This window comes from Haliotis rubra, unplaced genomic scaffold, assembly GCF_003918875.1.
Source record: "Haliotis rubra isolate DU_JTF1 unplaced genomic scaffold, ASM391887v1 Scf94, whole genome shotgun sequence".
NCBI lineage: Eukaryota > Metazoa > Mollusca > Gastropoda > Lepetellida > Haliotidae > Haliotis > Haliotis rubra.
The window spans coordinates 1130069-1147549 of NW_025767679.1; the positions used below are offsets into that span (position 1 = coordinate 1130069).

The following is a 17481-nucleotide window of genomic DNA, read 5'->3' on the forward strand; positions in this document are numbered from 1 at the left end:
TATTCCCCGATAATGCCAGAAACAGGCATGTATATGATGCGGTCCCTTGGTGCGAAAACTTATGAATAATTAGTGTAATGCTATAATCACCTGCCTCATCCTGTCAATCACTCTGAGTGACAGTATATTGTCACAGCGATGTTCACGGCTACTTTACAGACAATCTCCATGGTGTCCATACAATTCACCTAATTTGTAGGTAAAAAGATAGGAAAAGTAATTAGTTGATGTGAGATGACTATGATGCTTGGAATTAGGTAATTACCAGCAGGTGATGTCGGCATGGAAGATTCCACTGTAATTATTAAGGTTAAAAGTATAAACACAGATATAAGGTCTGGTGACAATTATATCACGTTTGTAGGAACAATTCATTCACAGATATATTGGCACAATCAAACATGAAGGTTATAGAGTGGGTGAGTTTGGTTTTATGCAGCTTTTAGCAAATATTCCAGCAATATCGCGATGGGGGACACCAGAAATGGGCTTCACACATTATCCATTATCCATGTGGGGAATCGAACCAGGGTCTTCGGCGTGACAAGCGAACACTTTAACCACTAGGCTACCCAACCACACCAAGCTTAAAGAGCTTGGATTGGGATAATGTCAGAATTCTTTCTCCACGTCACCATAGATCCTGTTAATCAAGATCGTCTCTTCCTTTGTACTCTCCAACTATTTGGACTTTCGCACATCAACATTATAAATGCACGGCAGTACCTCGAGGTCATGCTGAGATGGTCCAGTGTTGATGATACAGTCATAGAGGGTCTGATTGGTACACTTACATTGCGGAATGGTACATCTGCTGCAGAAAGTATCACCTCTTAACCTGTTGAGCTACCTACATCCAACACTGGACGCACACCTTCCATGAACTATGAGAGATATATAAAAGTTCAGTATTATTACTACTGCATCTTGTACATTAGCTGCTGAGGTACTGAAGAGGCATTATTGAAATGATACCTTTAGACAGATATTTATAGTGGCGTTGTTCATGTTGTGATTTTACTGATGTTATTGTACCAGAAACCAGTATGGTGTCATTGCTCAGTTTTAGTCTCAATCAGTGTATGGTATTATTATAGTAGATAAGGTTTATATTATTGGAGGCCTTGCCATTTTGCTGAGTAGACAGATGAATCTGACATTATTGATTTTCAGCAGTACGTGATTTAACTTCTGTCAACGAGGAGTATACCACAGCATTCCAACAGACAATGCTCTTCAGGTTTCCTCGTGTTTTCCCTCATGTGATATGGAGAGACTATAACAGCATATACAAGAAAACAATGCTCAAACTAATTGTGCATTGCACAGTCAAAGTAGTGATGCCTCTATGGGCTAAACAATGGACACTACCACCGTAATTCAAGGCAAGATTTTGGATATCGGCTTTGATTCTTTCATGTAGTAATAGGTGATGTGGGTAAAGGGTGATGTGGATAAAAGGTGATGTGGGTAAATGGTCATGTGGGTAAAATGTGAACTGGGTAAAAGGTGAGCTCAGTAAAAGTTGATGTGGGTAAAAGGTGATGTGGGTAAAAGGTGAACTGGGTAAAAGGTGAGCTCAGTAAAGGGGATCTGGCTAAAATGTGTTGTGGGTAAAAGGTGACATGGGTAATGTGTGATTCAGGTAAAAGGTGATCTCGGTAAGGTGGGATCTGGGTAAAAGGTGATGTGGGTAATATGTGATCCAGGTAAAAGGTGATCTGAGTGAAAGGTGATGTGGGTAATGTGTGATCCAGGTAAAAGGTGATCTGAGTGAAAGGTGATGTGGGTAATATGTGATCCAGGTAAAAGGTGATCTGAGTGAAAGGTGATGTGGGTAATATGTGATCAGGTAAAAGGTGATCTGAGTGTAAAAGGTGATGTGGGTAATGTGTGATCCAGGTAAAAGGTGATATGAGTGAAAGGTGATGTGGGTAAAAGGTGACGTGGGTAAAGTGTGATCCAAGTTAAAGGTGATAAGGGTAAAAAGTGATCTGGGTAAAAGGTGAAGTTGGTTGAAAGGGAGTTAGGGTCTGGAAAGGCTAATGTGACATAATATTAATGACACACAAACACAAGCGCTAACTCTAATTTACATGAAATTAACTCAGAACGATCATTGGAACTAAGGCCACAGTTTTTGAGATCTATTCTGAATTAATTTCTTAAAAGGAAATAATTAAATGATGTATTTGCCTCAATATCTTTCACTACTTGTTTTGCAGATAACTTTCAACCTTACAGCTATGTTCCCTACAGGCACCCTTATATGTAGGGTTCATTTACATGAACAAATTTGGCCTAATCGTGTCAATATTTATTCAAGTTATCACCTGGAAACCAAATATATTAGCAGGCTGTGACAGTGTGAAGAATCGACAACTCCGTTAATAGCCATGCACCATGCAACGCTCTACTGATCATCAAGCAGTCTACTGATAAAACTGAACCTGATTTGACCACGGGTTGGACAAATAAAGCATAATTTGAAAAGCTCTACTGGTCTACAGCCAGTTGTGCCAATCAACTAAGTCCTGTCACAGATATTCACACATTTACACACATTCCAATGGAATCATAACTAACTGTGTCAATCACAATCCGACAAAAACACATGATCTGCCAATCAATAGACCTGTCCAGGTATTACTCCCTAATATGGCAACATGAAGTTCCCCCTATATTTCTTCTCCTTCCCGCCAACTTCTGGACTCTTATCGTCCGTGCAAACATGATGGCTGTGGACTTAATAGATTTGAGCTGGTAGCAGGTTTGTAGGGCAGAGAGCAGATGGAAGCTATTGGCCATCGCAACATGTTTACCCCAAGATGTTATACAATGACCCTGGCTATTGTAAACATTCATATACATGATGTAGATTTCAGATACTATGTTTCCAGGCAGATCAAGGGAGCCAGCCATGCCTAATTGTTCTGTAACATAATGTCGGATGGGAATCTTTTTAAAGTCTTTGTATATACCAGTACTGCTGCTGAAACTTGGAAGAATATGTAAAACTGAGTGATAGCAATGAATAAGGGAAGGATGTTGTGATTATGGATGAAGATAGTAGTTAGATGGGACACTGATGTAAAACACTGAATATATACATGGTAAGATCAGGAGTCCCATTAGGTGGGAGATAAGGATACATGACTGTTAGACAGGACTGAACTGAACAGATTGGGGATCATAAGCCACTGCACTATACAGATGTAGGGATCATGAACTGTTGCACTGCACCAATATGGGGATCATGAACCCTTGGCACTGCACCAATATGGGGATCATGAACTGTTGTACTGCAGCAAACTATGGATCATGAACTGTTGTACTACAACAAACTATGGATCATTAACCCTTGGCACTGCACCGATATGAGGATCATGAACTGTTGTACTGCAACAAACTATGGATCATAAACCCTTGGCACTGCACCGATATGAGGATCATGAACTGTTGTACTGCAACAAACTATGGATCATGAACCCTTGGCACTGCACCGATATGAGGATCATGAACTGTTGTACTGCAACAAACTATGGATCATAAGCCCTTGGCGCTGCACCAATATGGAGATCATAAACTGTTGTACTACAACAAACTATGGATCATGAACTGTTGTACTGCACAGATATAGGTCATCAAATAATTTGATTAAAAACGTGAATTTGTGACAAAACCTCACTATACATGATGACTTACAATTTCAAACATATTTACTATTTACAGGGCATTGTTTTATATGTAGATTACAATTACTGAGTGTAGTTTTCTCAGAAACTAAGCTAGAAACAGCACCCAGCTATACAAGATTCTACCTGATCTACCAGTGATTCAGTTAAACAAATATGAAGTAATCTAACTGAAAACTATTTAAGAGTGTTTTAGTCCCAAATCATATAGGTTGCCATACAAAATTTGTATGTTATTAAAATTCTGACATGATGAGAAGTAGTAAGACCTGAAACTATTATTTGACCAGGAAAACATATTCCAATATTGTGTTTTTGTAGTTGTTGCTTTAATATAGATATTTACCACAACACTGAGTGTAATACTGTGGTATATTTGGCTGCTGTTGCTCAGGTTACTGTATGTTTTACCTACAGAACATCTTCACTAGACACCAGCGAGGCTTCACACGGACTTACTACTTCAAATGTGAAACATTACAGTGAAACATGTCAGTCAAACCGTAACAAATAAAACTTTCGGTGAGTCAAAGCATGGAAGTTATGAAATATGCATCCATTCTCTGTCAAAAAAGGTTGGATTCATGGCACTGATTATGGTAATTTGATCGTGGTTGACACATATAATGGTGAGTTGGTGCAATCTCCTAGGTTTAAGTACAAATTCTCTGTAAATTAATGTAAACAATATTGAATGAAAAATTTAATGTTGAACTAAATAAATAGAATAAATTACAAACGTAAGTCCAGATATACAATGAATGCTTTTTAGAACCAGATATTTAACACAATAATTCCACTGCACACTGTAGTACAGATTTGTTGACATACTATTCAGGTGTTGGAAATGCTGTCTTTGGGTTAGAAAAAACAAACTGAACCTGGTGAGGCATGTATTCTTAGCATCCGCTCTACACGGCTGTGTTTATTTTTTAAAAGTGTGCATCTACACCAAACTGAAGAAAATACAGTCAGTCATTGCACTATTAGTTCACTGCGACAACAGAGTTCAAATATTTGCTTGAATGGAAGTCTCATATCTCTCACTTCATAATCCACATCTGAACGATTTTGTATATGCTCGAACATATTTTTAGATCATTTCTCTACATCTTGTGGGGGAGTAAGTTGACAGCGTGCCAACTCGACGTGGGAGGAAAACCTGAGTTGATTCAGGTCTCGAAGTTGACCTATATGGTAAAACCCACATTTTGGTACTGGCAAACCTAGAAGCAGAATCTGGGTGAACTGGGACTTGAACCCATGATCATAGGTTCATGCCATGGCTAAGGGAGGTAACTCTGCACAGAAAACTGAGGCACCTCAAATAAATGGCATCACATGTGAAGATTTGGTTGGTTTGTTGCTTAAAGCCGCTCTCAGCACTATTCCAGCTATATGGCGGCGTTCTGGACCAGACAATCCAGTGATCAACAACATGAGCATCGATCTACACAATTGAGATACGATGACGTGTCAACCAAGTCAGCGAGTCTGACCACACGATCCCATTTAAACAAGCATGGTTTACTTAATTCTAACCCAGATGTTCCCGATATCCACACATGAAGAATTCAAAAGAGGAAGTGTATAACTCGAATATGGCATTTAAACAAAAATAAACCATGGCAACAAGACAGAAGGTAGAAGTTCCTTGACTGGTAAATCAGCTTAGGAAAAGAAAGGCAGACTGTTAAGTGTTCTCAACCTATTCTGTCAGTCTACTTAACAATAACACAGCCAAGAAAGGTGTGACTGAATTTAGTTTGACTCTGTTTTGTTTAGCTATGTTAGTCTTCTGTAATGGTACATCAGCAAAAAGTGTTAGCAAGATAAGTGTTTACTTGGTGAAAACCTGTGAAAAACCTGTAGAAACCTGTGAAAACCAGTGAAAACCATTGGCATCGGAGTTCTGACAAGAATTATACATGGATAATCTCTCCATAAACCTATGACCAGCAGATCCTGACAGTCATATGGGACACAACTCTGTAAAGCAAACTGCAGTGCCTAAGGCCAAATTACAACACTAATGTAATGGTTTCAAGCGGTTAATCCCTTCTGTGTATAAGAATTACACAGTCCATATGTACTAACACAAACCTAATTACTCACCACAGTAATCCACTGAAGAAAGCTGATTAACCGTATATAGCAGTATGGTCTAATCTCTTCAAATATGGAGCCAACCAGCTTGGAGCAGATAATCCTAATCCACATCTGATCAAGGTTATCTGGCCTGTCCCACAGATCATGACCCGATCACCTTATGGACTGACATGCCAGCTGAGGGTGTGGAACTACAAAAATACTGTAAAAGCACTTGACTCTTGAGTAATTTATGGACTTGGTGTTTCAAAAATGTATAAAGTTGTAAAATTAAAATCAAAACCAGGAAATGAACATTATGGATGACGGAATCAAAGTCATAACCTCCTGATTAATAGTTTGCTTGTTGGTTGTTTAACACTGCACTCCAAAATGTTCCAGGTATATGACAGCGGTTGGTAAATAACTGACCAGACAATCTAGTGATGAACAGCATGAGCATCAATCTACGCAACTGGGATTATGACATGTGTCAACTACGGCAGCGAGCCTGACCACCCGATCCATGTTTGTTGATCCGAATTAGAATTGGTCAGCAGCAATTCATACTTGTCGTAAGAGGTGATTAATATGATCTGGTGTTCAGGATCGCTGACTTGGTTGACATACATCACGTATACCAATTGCAAAGATCTATACTCATTATGTTAATCACTGGATTGTTTGGTCAAGACTCAGTTATTTACAGACTGCTGTCATAGAGCTGGAATATTGCTGATTATGGCATTAAACAAAAACTAAACAAACATATACACCACCAGGTGCTGTGGAGTATACAGTTAGTTGTTCGGCTAGTTGTATAACGGCACACTAAGCAATATTCCACCTATAGCGGTGGTCTGTAAATAATCAAGTCTGGACCAGACAATCCAGTGATCAACATCATGAGCATCGATCTACGCAATTGGGATATGATGACATGCATCAACCAAGTCAGTGAGCCTGACCACCCAATCCCGTTACTCGCCTCTTACAAGCATGGGTTACAGAAGATCAATTCTAACTCAGATCTTCACGGGTCTGGAGTGTACAGAATCGAACCCTGACCAATATCAGAACACAGCACAAAGACCTCTGTTACAGGAATTCACGGAGCATGATAATGTACAGTGAAGCTCTCTTAGTCATGACCTCCTTTATTCAGAAACCTGACATTCCAGACAATTATAGTCAGGACCCCTTGGAAACATGCAGAAAGAGAAAAGACTCAGTATCTGATAAAAAGATTATATGTACCATAACAGCACTCAAGTATCCCGATACACATTTGTATCATGAGGTAGATGAACCTTGGACCACTTAAGCTTGAAAGGCATGTACAATCTCCATCGAAACATTGCAAAATGCAATAAACCAGAAACTGTTATCTGTATAGTTGTATGCTTTCTCAAGCTATCCTATACGACCGTGGGATGAGGATTCTTCAAGACACACACAGTTACCTTGTCTTCAACAATATTTCAACTTAATGATTTTCAAGTCAACAAAGTTCTCCTGTACATTGAAAATCTTATTTTTGCAGAACATCCTCAATTGCCTAGTGTGTGATCAATACCTGACACAACACAAAAAGATGGAATTTCTTTAAAAAGTGGATATTCCTTTAAACAAGGTTTCGGTTATCTGAAGCTGAAGTTCGGGGAGATTGGATCTGTAAATATTTTGCTAAATGAAAAAAAGAATTCAATACTAGCTTGCCGTATGCATTTTCTTGTTCATGGGTTTTCTGGGTAAACAAGCAATGCAGGAGGTTAAAAAAGAGATGTTGTCAAGGTACATTAGAATATAGGTTTTCTTGAGAAGAAAATTTAAAGTGCAGCTAATGGCTCCTGACCAATGAAACCTTTCAGTTTCATCTCGATCATTAGATCTCTCATCTGATGAATAAGCTGTACCTACAGCATCTATGCATACTGCAAATATATGTATATATTCTGCACATGCATTTAATAAAATCTATTATATTTTCAGTAGTGGTTGATGCATCAGTGACAAATCAATTGTCAGATGCAATTCCCTACTTTGAGTTTTACCATAAGGTCCTGGGTTTTCAGGTCAAAAGTTGACTTGCCTTCACTTGTGTTTGCGATAACTTCCTGACTTGGTTGACACATATAGTATGACCAGAAATTATTGAGAATTTTAGGAATATGTTTAATTTGATTTCTAGTATAAACCTTGACCAGCTCTCAAGTGCTTGGTTTCATTCAAGAGAGACAACTCCGTTAATCCTTTTTCATTAGTTTATGAAGAGTTATCCCCCTTTGTTTACTTGCTAGCAGACGACATTTTCAGTGATCCTCAGTATGGATGATTTAGAGAAGAGGAAGTTGATTTTAGAGTATTATAACAAGGACATCAGATCAGCTAAAGTGATTTAAAGTCGAACAGGCATCCCTTTGTCCACTGTTTATCGTGTTTTGAAAAATATTGCAAATGGATACGGCATTGAATACCAGGGAGGCACAGGTAGGCCCAGAAAATTGACTGTCGGTGACAGGAGGCGGCTTGGTATTCTTGTTTCTTAAAACAAATGAAGGAGTTTAGAAAACTTAAGGCTGGATATGATTGATAGAGGAACTGTGGCTGTCTGTAAGGAGACAATTAGAATTGAGCTGCATGCAATGGGTTGGCAGAAAAGTTGAGGAATTCCATCACCGATTATGAAACCTGAACAAAAGGAGCGAAGGTTGAACTGGTGCTTACAGCATAGAAATTTTAACTGGGACAATGTGATTTTCTCAGATGAAAGTTCAGTGTGGCTGTTTCCTAATACACTGAAATTCTGGACCAAACAAACTGAAAACCTTTCGGACCCAAAATATGACATTATTAGATTGGCCAAGCTATAGCCCTGACCTAAATCCAATAGAAAATGTTTGGGGACTCATGAAGGAAAGTGTCAATAAGAAAAATCTGACAAATATTGCTGAAATGAAAGAAGAGGTGGTCCGATTTGGGACAGCATGGACCACGACTTTCTACCTTCTTTGATCAGTAGTATGCCCCGCCGCATTGAAGCCTGCATTGCTGCCCATGGTGACTTGACAAAATACTAACTGTTCACCTGTCTTTGAATCTCGAGTTATGTTCTGCTAATATTCACATTTAATACGTGAGTAATGAGTGGAAAAATATATAAAAAATTACAATCTTTAAATTCTCAATAATTTCTGGTTGTACTGTATCATCGATCCCAATTGCATGGATAAATGATCATGCTGTTGATCACTGGATTGTCTGGTCCAGACTTGATTTTTTACAGAAGACATATAGCTGGAATATTGCTGAGTGTAAAACTAAACTAACTCACTCTCTATGATTTTGTGTTTACTATTGCAACATGAGGCCAAATTAAACAACTATTAAACAAAATTAGTTTTGATGTCTTTATGAAAACATTATGCTGCCTTTTTGCTGGTTGAACTGTGTGTCAACTAAAGTGCTTAGAATTAGATTCATCACAAAAATATACACAACTACTGTAAATAACAACATTGCCTTAACCTTTAACCTTTACATTCAATACTACTTCTAGGGCTGGGATGAGTAACCCAGCTACCCTGTGGGTAATGAGTTGCACCATGGCCCGGACCCTTTATAATCATGTGACTAATAGATTAAACAATGTAATATGTTATTCTTTCATGATTCAAGGGTTGTATTGTCTTTGAAGATTTAGACATAATTTACAGTCACTTCTTTTGAATATAATACACTGTTCAGATATTTAAAAAGTGAAATTTTAGCCTCCGAGCTGAAGAATATATTGCCATTTCTTGCAAATTTGATATCAGGAATTAACATAAGGGGTATCTGTGTAGGGTAGGGTAATAGGGGTGGGGTACCCGAGTAGAAAATATGGACCCATCCCAGCCCGAACTACTGCCAACGTAAATCACAGTACCCTTGCCACCCAACACTGTCAGTTTATACATGAAGACAGTATATTTTTAGAATGTCATTGACTGTAAATGTCTCAGCAAAATAAACACTGCAACACATCTTTCGTAGACGCGAACTTTGAAATAAAATACATTTTACATAATCAAATTCATATTCATATCCAAAGCTGAGACCACAGCTGTCATGAAATGCATTCTGTGGCTATCTTCAGCGGATGGAATTGACTATTTTCGTCTCCGATCTTCCATACAACTGGTCAGCGTCAGTCAGTGTATTGGAGGTATGTATTGTGGAAGAAGGGGTAATTAGAGCACTGGACAGCAATCCGTTAGCTATCTTGTCTTCCCAAGGTTGGCGTGGTAACGAAAATTGGACATGGCAACACAGATGAGGTGAAGTTTGACGTCTCTTTCCTTCTAGAAAAAGCATCGGCTAATTCGATCTTGCTTTGTCGTTGCAGGAACTCACAGACTCCGTGCTTCAGGACAAATGCCAGCTGACAGCTTGTACTAACACTGTATGCTCTTAACCCACATATACATAGATATCTTTCCAGTCATGATATATATACATACATTTGTCACATCTTCTTTTACCATTATGTAACATAATTTTAATGGTGTATTAAAATAATAAAATTTACATTTGTCAAAGTTGTACCTGACCTATTCCAGAGTTGTTAGTACTACTACTTCTTCTTTTTATCCAAAGCAGTTTTTCATGGAAATAAACAAATATGATTATGAATAACAAACAAATAATTCCATTAATATTTACATGTCACAACAGAGGCCATACGCTGACGACCGGTATGCATTCTCAGGTAAATGTTTTAATTTTCTTTAAATATTTAAAATTCATAACTTTATTATTCCAAAAGGTGAATTTAACAGTCTCAGGTGAATGGTTTTCAATTTTTGAAAAATATTTAAAATTCTTACTTTATTATTCCAAAAGGTGAATTTAACAGTCTCAGGTGAATGGTTTTCAATTTTTGAAAAATATTTAAAATTCTTAACTTTACTATTCCAAAAGGTGAATTTAAAAGTTTCAGGTGCATGTTTTTCAATTACTTAAAAATATTTTATATTCTTAACTTTATTATTTCAAAAGGTGAATTTAACAGTCTCAGGTGAATGTTTTTAAATTTTTAGAAATTATTTTAAATTCTTAACTTTATCATTTCCAAATTTGTATCAATGCATAATGGACTCAACAACCTCTTAAACATAAATAACCGGTCTGGTCTTGTGTGTAACAAGTAAGACCAGTTACATTGGTTATTAGACGGGTTAGACCTGGTTGAATGTTGCCATGCATACACAACGTCTCCATGGAATCCTTGCCTTCAAAATTAGTATTCTGACTTGACCTGTTCAGTCAAAATTTCAACACTTTAAAAACTGAATCAATATGACTATGTGCCTGTGTGGCATGCCTAGTACATGATTATGCAAAGACACCAGGAACTGGAGTGTAAATCTATCATTTCCAATTTTTCATGATAAAAATCAATATAATAATTTTTTGAGATAAGTAGCAAGACATGTAAAATCTGTCGTGCTGATTGAAGAGGATGAGCCTGCCAATACAACCTGTGAGATGGGGCACAGCTCAGCTGGTTCAACTAGATAACCCCACGACAGCTTCAGGAAGTGAGTCTTTATTTTGTCTCCTATATCGCCTGCCAAATCACAATATAATTGGCAAGAAAGTTTCGAAAAAGAATTCGAAAAGCAACTTCGTAAGCAAGAAAAAATTGTTTTTTTGTCAACCCTTAATCTGATGTTTATAAATTGTCTGTGTCCATTCTATATACCATTCTCTGAAATATGATTATCTGAAACACGTTTCATAAAAGTGTCTTTTGAGTCAAGAATTCTCTCAATTATCAGAACTGAAGACATCTTGACATACAAGGCATGTTTTTTGGATTATTGTTGGACAAACTTTGGTTTTAGAGTTCTACTTAAATACAGCCAGTGTCAACAGTTATTTTGCAGAGAAGCCTTTTCATTGTCTGACAGACTGTCTGGCACAATTTAGAACCGACAGAGTTAACACAACAGTCTCATAAATCTGTTTGATTGAGCATGCATACATTCCCTGGGTACAATGTATGCCAGTATTTCAATGCCATGAAGTATTGACAAGTACTGGATTATTTGTGAAGTATTCAAACTTGGTCAATAAAGTCAGTTTTGTGCTATTATGAGAGGCCAATACAAGATCCTCGCCAGTACAAAGACACACATATGCAACTAGCATTCATGCAATTTTCTTTCAAAGTAAAACATTTTATGAGCTTTACCTAAAACTGGTCATTCGAAAAGATTCAAAGTTACATAGGATATTAAAAGATACATGCAATTATTCATCTTAAGGAGGGACTGATCCAGAAATGAGAGAGCAAATCTACAGCACGATCCAAACCTGTGAATAACAATAAATTAAGACAACACATGATACATCTCAACTGTCCCTTCGGTGTGTTCAAGGCATTTACAGTAGCCAGAGATATAGATTGGATAATTAGTACCTAAAAAGTTCTGTTATATTTTGGTAGTTATATAGTTTGTATTTTCTTTATCTATCAGTCAAAAAAATTGGACAAACGAAAATTAAATTAATTTATTTTTATTTGGTTTTCTGTTTTTAAATCCATAATCTGAAACACACAAGTGTTGCTCCTTCCATAAACATTTGGACATACTGAGTGAAACCTGAGTACATCAAACTTAATGGTAGAAATATTCTGTATGTGAACTGTAAAGGTAAGTGTTGAAACACAAGAGGATAAATGTAAAAAAACACTTCCAGAAACACACCATCACCTTTTTTATGGGACAATGTTAAACATCAGATATTGATTTTCTCATTCTTAGGTTCATTTATAGAAAGTTGCTCCCCTTCTTGGAGTAATGATAACATTCAACAGGGAAAAGCTCAACAGCCAATCATGGAATTAACTGATCTCATTGACGAAAAAAATAATGCCATTGAACAGCTGAAGCCATAGAATGCTATGGAAACAGCCTTACGATAACAATGTCAAGGTCATTCTTGGAATGTTGTTACGCTGCAAGATATGGACTGTTATATAGTGTAAGTGATTCATTTAACATTGTTTAAACAATCAAAGTATTCATGGTGTTCAAAAAGTGTTAGAATTTCATTTATATCATTTTGTTTTATTGCATGGAGTCATGAATGAATATTAGAAGGTTTTTTTATAACTAGAGTTTCTCTACAACACAACATAGAATTTATGTATTATAGTGAGTGAATATGGATTTATGCTGCTTTTAGCAATATTCCAGCAATATCACAGCGGGGGACAACAGAAATGGGCTTCACACATTGTGCCCATGTGGGGAATCAAACCAGGGTCTTCGGTGTGATGAGCGAACACTTTAACCACAAGGCTACCCCACCGCCCTTATATGTATTATATTCTACTAGAGCATAAGAGGACAATGTGAGTTAGTGATGCAGGTATCATGAGATGTATGTAAACAAATACAGTAGCAGATTAGTAAACTTTACCAATAATCATGTATGATCACTTTGACATCTATGGTTAAAGGCACATTTTCATACATTTGATATTTGTACTTTGTATACCACTATCCCATGCTAAAACCTTCAGGAAACAATCCACTCCTTGATCCATGGTGTGACCATTGACATAGCTACATATATCTATCTTCAATGGTTCAGGACAATCTGTCAAAATTGACAGCAGATATCATCTGAAGATTACTAAAAAACAATATGGACTTTTTCATTGCTAACATCTACTAGTATATAAAGGTTTTGAGAAAGACATCCAGGCAAGAAAGCATCCGTTGGAGCATTGACTGTGCTCCCCCTCTTGTGTTTCTGATCTTTATGCATGTGATGCAGAATGTCTCATCTGATTTGCAAAGTCAAAAAGGTTATTAGGCCAAAAGATTCGACTAAGGCTTATGGTTTTGCAATTGATCTGATATTGTTCAATAACCATCCACTATCCAGTTCCCTTCCACTGATTTATCCACCTGAACTAGAAATAAAGAAGACCGATGAGATTGTTTCATGTTTAGATCTATACATATGCATAAAAAAACACGACAAAAGGCTTCACTTACCAATGGTCATCTTTCCCTTATGTCAAACAATATTCCAGCATCTGCAGCCTTTCTTCAAGATTACACACATTCAAGGCTCAGTAAAGTTTGTTTTTAAATATTTATGGCAAACTGAGGATAAAACCTCAAAATTTGATGCGTCAGAGTAAAATATTATGTCAGGTGTAGTCCATTATTTTGAATCGTACCATATGTTCCCAGTTTTTTCAGCTGAACAATTGACTTGCCTTTGCATGCATTTATGATGGATTCCACAGGGTGGGTAGATCTGCTCAGCTTTTCGCTAACATTTGGTATCATAACTATCTGATGATGATTCATGGATTCATGCTCATGATACAGTCAGAACTGTACAGTCAACTCGGCTTTTGACAGAGATTTCATATTAATATGGAAAAAGTTTTGTCACTTTTTTTTCATCATACCATAAATAGAAACTGTCTTGGACATATTGGAAATTTGATTAAAGAGTTGGCCATTCTTGTAAAGTTTGATGGAAAAGCAACAAAAACAAAAGGTTAAGGGGAGGAAAGATGGAGTTCTTACAAATACAATATGTGTTCTTTTAACAGCTGAGAAATGGTTTTGTTCCAGGAATCTGACACAATTCATCAACTTTTGACAAAGAAAGTTTTGTCTGGTTTCAAGTTGCTTGCCCCGGTGACTGGACAAAGTTCTATATTGAACAGTCCCTGTGTGTGTTCTTCTTCAACAGAACATAAATCAAAACACAAAGATTTCTCAAAGTCAATTTTTCATTTGTTTTTTTCACTGTGTTAAAACATTTTTCAGATTCATTTCGATCAATTCATTATTCAATTTATTCATGGAACCATTCATAAGTTTTTAAGACATTTCCATTTCCAACAATCTCTTACATTAGTCATCCAACACAAATTACATAATACAGCCAAACATCTAAATACTGCAAGATTAAAAAACATATCAATGAAGACATCAATCTTATGCAGTTTCTTTGAAAGTTATACCTTTTGATGTAAAAGCAGAACATAAGAATTCATTTTTATCATTCATTTTAACACTTTTCTCTTTTTCAAAACAGACACTCTTTCATTGGTCATTAAACATATTACTCAATGCACATATAAAAATGTTGAACCACTCAAAATATTTTATGTCAGCCAAAATCTTCAACAGGTGTATTTTCACAAAAACAGTCCCAATCTTAATCATTCATTTAACATTTAATTTTCATCCACAATTGCCACATTGGCAAATCCATGTTTTGTTTTGACCTATGGTACTCATGTTTGAATAACCTTGTGTACTAGTGTTCTTGCAAGCTGCTGGTCAAACAAATGTTCCTGTCTCCTACACCTCCATGTTGAATTTTATCATTGTTTCAACTTCTGTAACCGTTAATAACTGGTACCTGAAAGATGATCAAATCAAATGGGGACATCTATTTGTTGCGGACAATGATAGATATGGTCCCCACTGCCACTACTTCCACCTTTCAGGTGCCTGGCTCAGAGGAAACTCAATCTGTCTGCCCAATGTGTCATCTGTCTCACAACCAGTGTCGTCTGCTTGCAACAAAATGGCCGCCATAGACTTCTGCTGATCAATGGCAAGCTTGTTAAAAGCTGAGGACTATTGGGGCAGCTGTTGACTGCATAGTCTCGCTGGCTAGCAGATGTGTTAGCTTCTAAATCAGCCCATCTTGCAAAGCGACACTGGACACTTAATTGCTACACGATGCAATATTTAAAGCACCATTGTCCACGCTTCTGGAAACAGGGTTTGCTAGCTTGGGGTGAAGTGGAGAAAAGGTCAGTTTGGTCAATGTGCCTCTATTAAGACGATTTTTTTACAGGACAGTGGCTAATTGCTTGGTCATGCTACTGTTTCCAAAAGGATCTCAAGAATTAAATATCCTGAGAGAACAGTGCACCTGCTAGATATTTCAACAAAAGACATCTTTGTCACATCAACTAAGAAATATATTTACTTGCAAGTTGTTGATTGTTGTGCAGTCAGCAATATTTAAGCTACATCACAGAAGCTTGTGAATAATTTAATCTTGACCAGGAGAATCAGTGACATACAGTATGTGCAACTTCAACATTATCAGGATGCATCATCAACACCATCAGGGTGCAACTTCAACACCATCGGAGAGCAACTTTAACACTATCAGGATGCAACTTCAACACCACCAAGGTGCAACTTCAACACCATCAGAGAGCAACACCACCAAGGTGCAACATCATCAGGATGCAACAGCAACACCATCAGGGAGCAACATCAACACCATCAGGGTGCAACATCAACACCATCAGGATGCAACAGCAACACCATCAGGGAGCAAGTTCAACACCACCAAGGTGCAACATCATCAGGATGCAACATCAACACCATCAGGGTGCAACATCAACACCATCGGGAGCAAGTTCAACACCATCAGGGAGCAAGTTCAACACCATCAGGGAGCAAGTTCAACACCACCAAGGTGCAACATCAACACCATCAGGGAGCAAGTTCAACACCATCAGGATGCAATTTCAACACCATCAGGGTGCAACATGAACACCATCAGGGAGCAACTTCAACACCATCAGGATGCAATTTCAACACCATCAGGGTGCAACATGAACACCATCAGGGTGCAACAGCAACACCATCAGGGAGCAAGTTCAACACCATTGGGGTGCAACTTCAACACCATAAGGATGCAACATCACCACCATCAGGGTGGAACATCAACATCATCAGGATGCAACATGAACACCATCAGGGAGCAGGTTCAACACCATTGGAGTGCAACTTCAACACCATCAGGGTGCAACAACAACACCATCAGGATGCAACAGCAACACCATCAGGGAGCAACATCAACACCATCAGGGTGCAACATCAACACCATCAGGATGCAACAGCAACACCATCAGGGAGCAAGTTCAACACCACCAAGGTGCAACATCATCAGGATGCAACATCAACACCATCAGGGTGCAACATCAACACCATCGGGAGCAAGTTCAACACCATCAGGGAGCAAGTTCAACACCATCAGGGAGCAAGTTCAACACCACCAAGGTGCAACATCAACACCATGAGGGAGCAAGTTCAACACCACCAAGGTGCAACATCATCAGGATGCAACATAAACATCATCAGGATGCAACATCAACACCATCAGGATGCAACATCAACACCATCAGGGTGCAACATCAACACCATCGGGAGCAAGTTCAACACCACCAAGGTGCAACATCATCAGGATGCAACATCAACACCATCAGGGTGCAACATCAACACCATCGGGAGCAAGTTCAACACCATCAGGGAGCAAGTTAAACACCATCAAGGAGCAAGTTCAACACCACCAAGGTGCAACATCAACACAACCAAGGTGCAACATCAACACCATCAGGGAGCAAGTTCAACACCACCAAGGTGCAACATCAACACCACCAGGGAGCAAGTTCAACACCACCAAGGTGCAACATCAACACCATCAGGGTGGAACATCAACACCATCAGGGTGCAACATCAACACCATCAGGGTGCAAGTTCAACACCACCAAGGTGCAACATCAACACCATCAGGAGCAAGTTCAACACAACCAAGGTGCAACATCAACACCATCAGGGTGGAACATCAACACCATCAGGGA

At 38.1% G+C, this 17481-nt stretch overlaps 1 protein-coding gene across 3 annotated transcripts in view; it reads right to left on the bottom strand.

Annotated features, from left to right (window-relative positions):
• LOC124264711 (calcium/calmodulin-dependent 3',5'-cyclic nucleotide phosphodiesterase 1A-like) overlaps nt 1–17481 on the bottom strand; it is a 424386-nt gene that overhangs the window by 188237 nt on the left and 218668 nt on the right. The window lies entirely within an intron of this gene.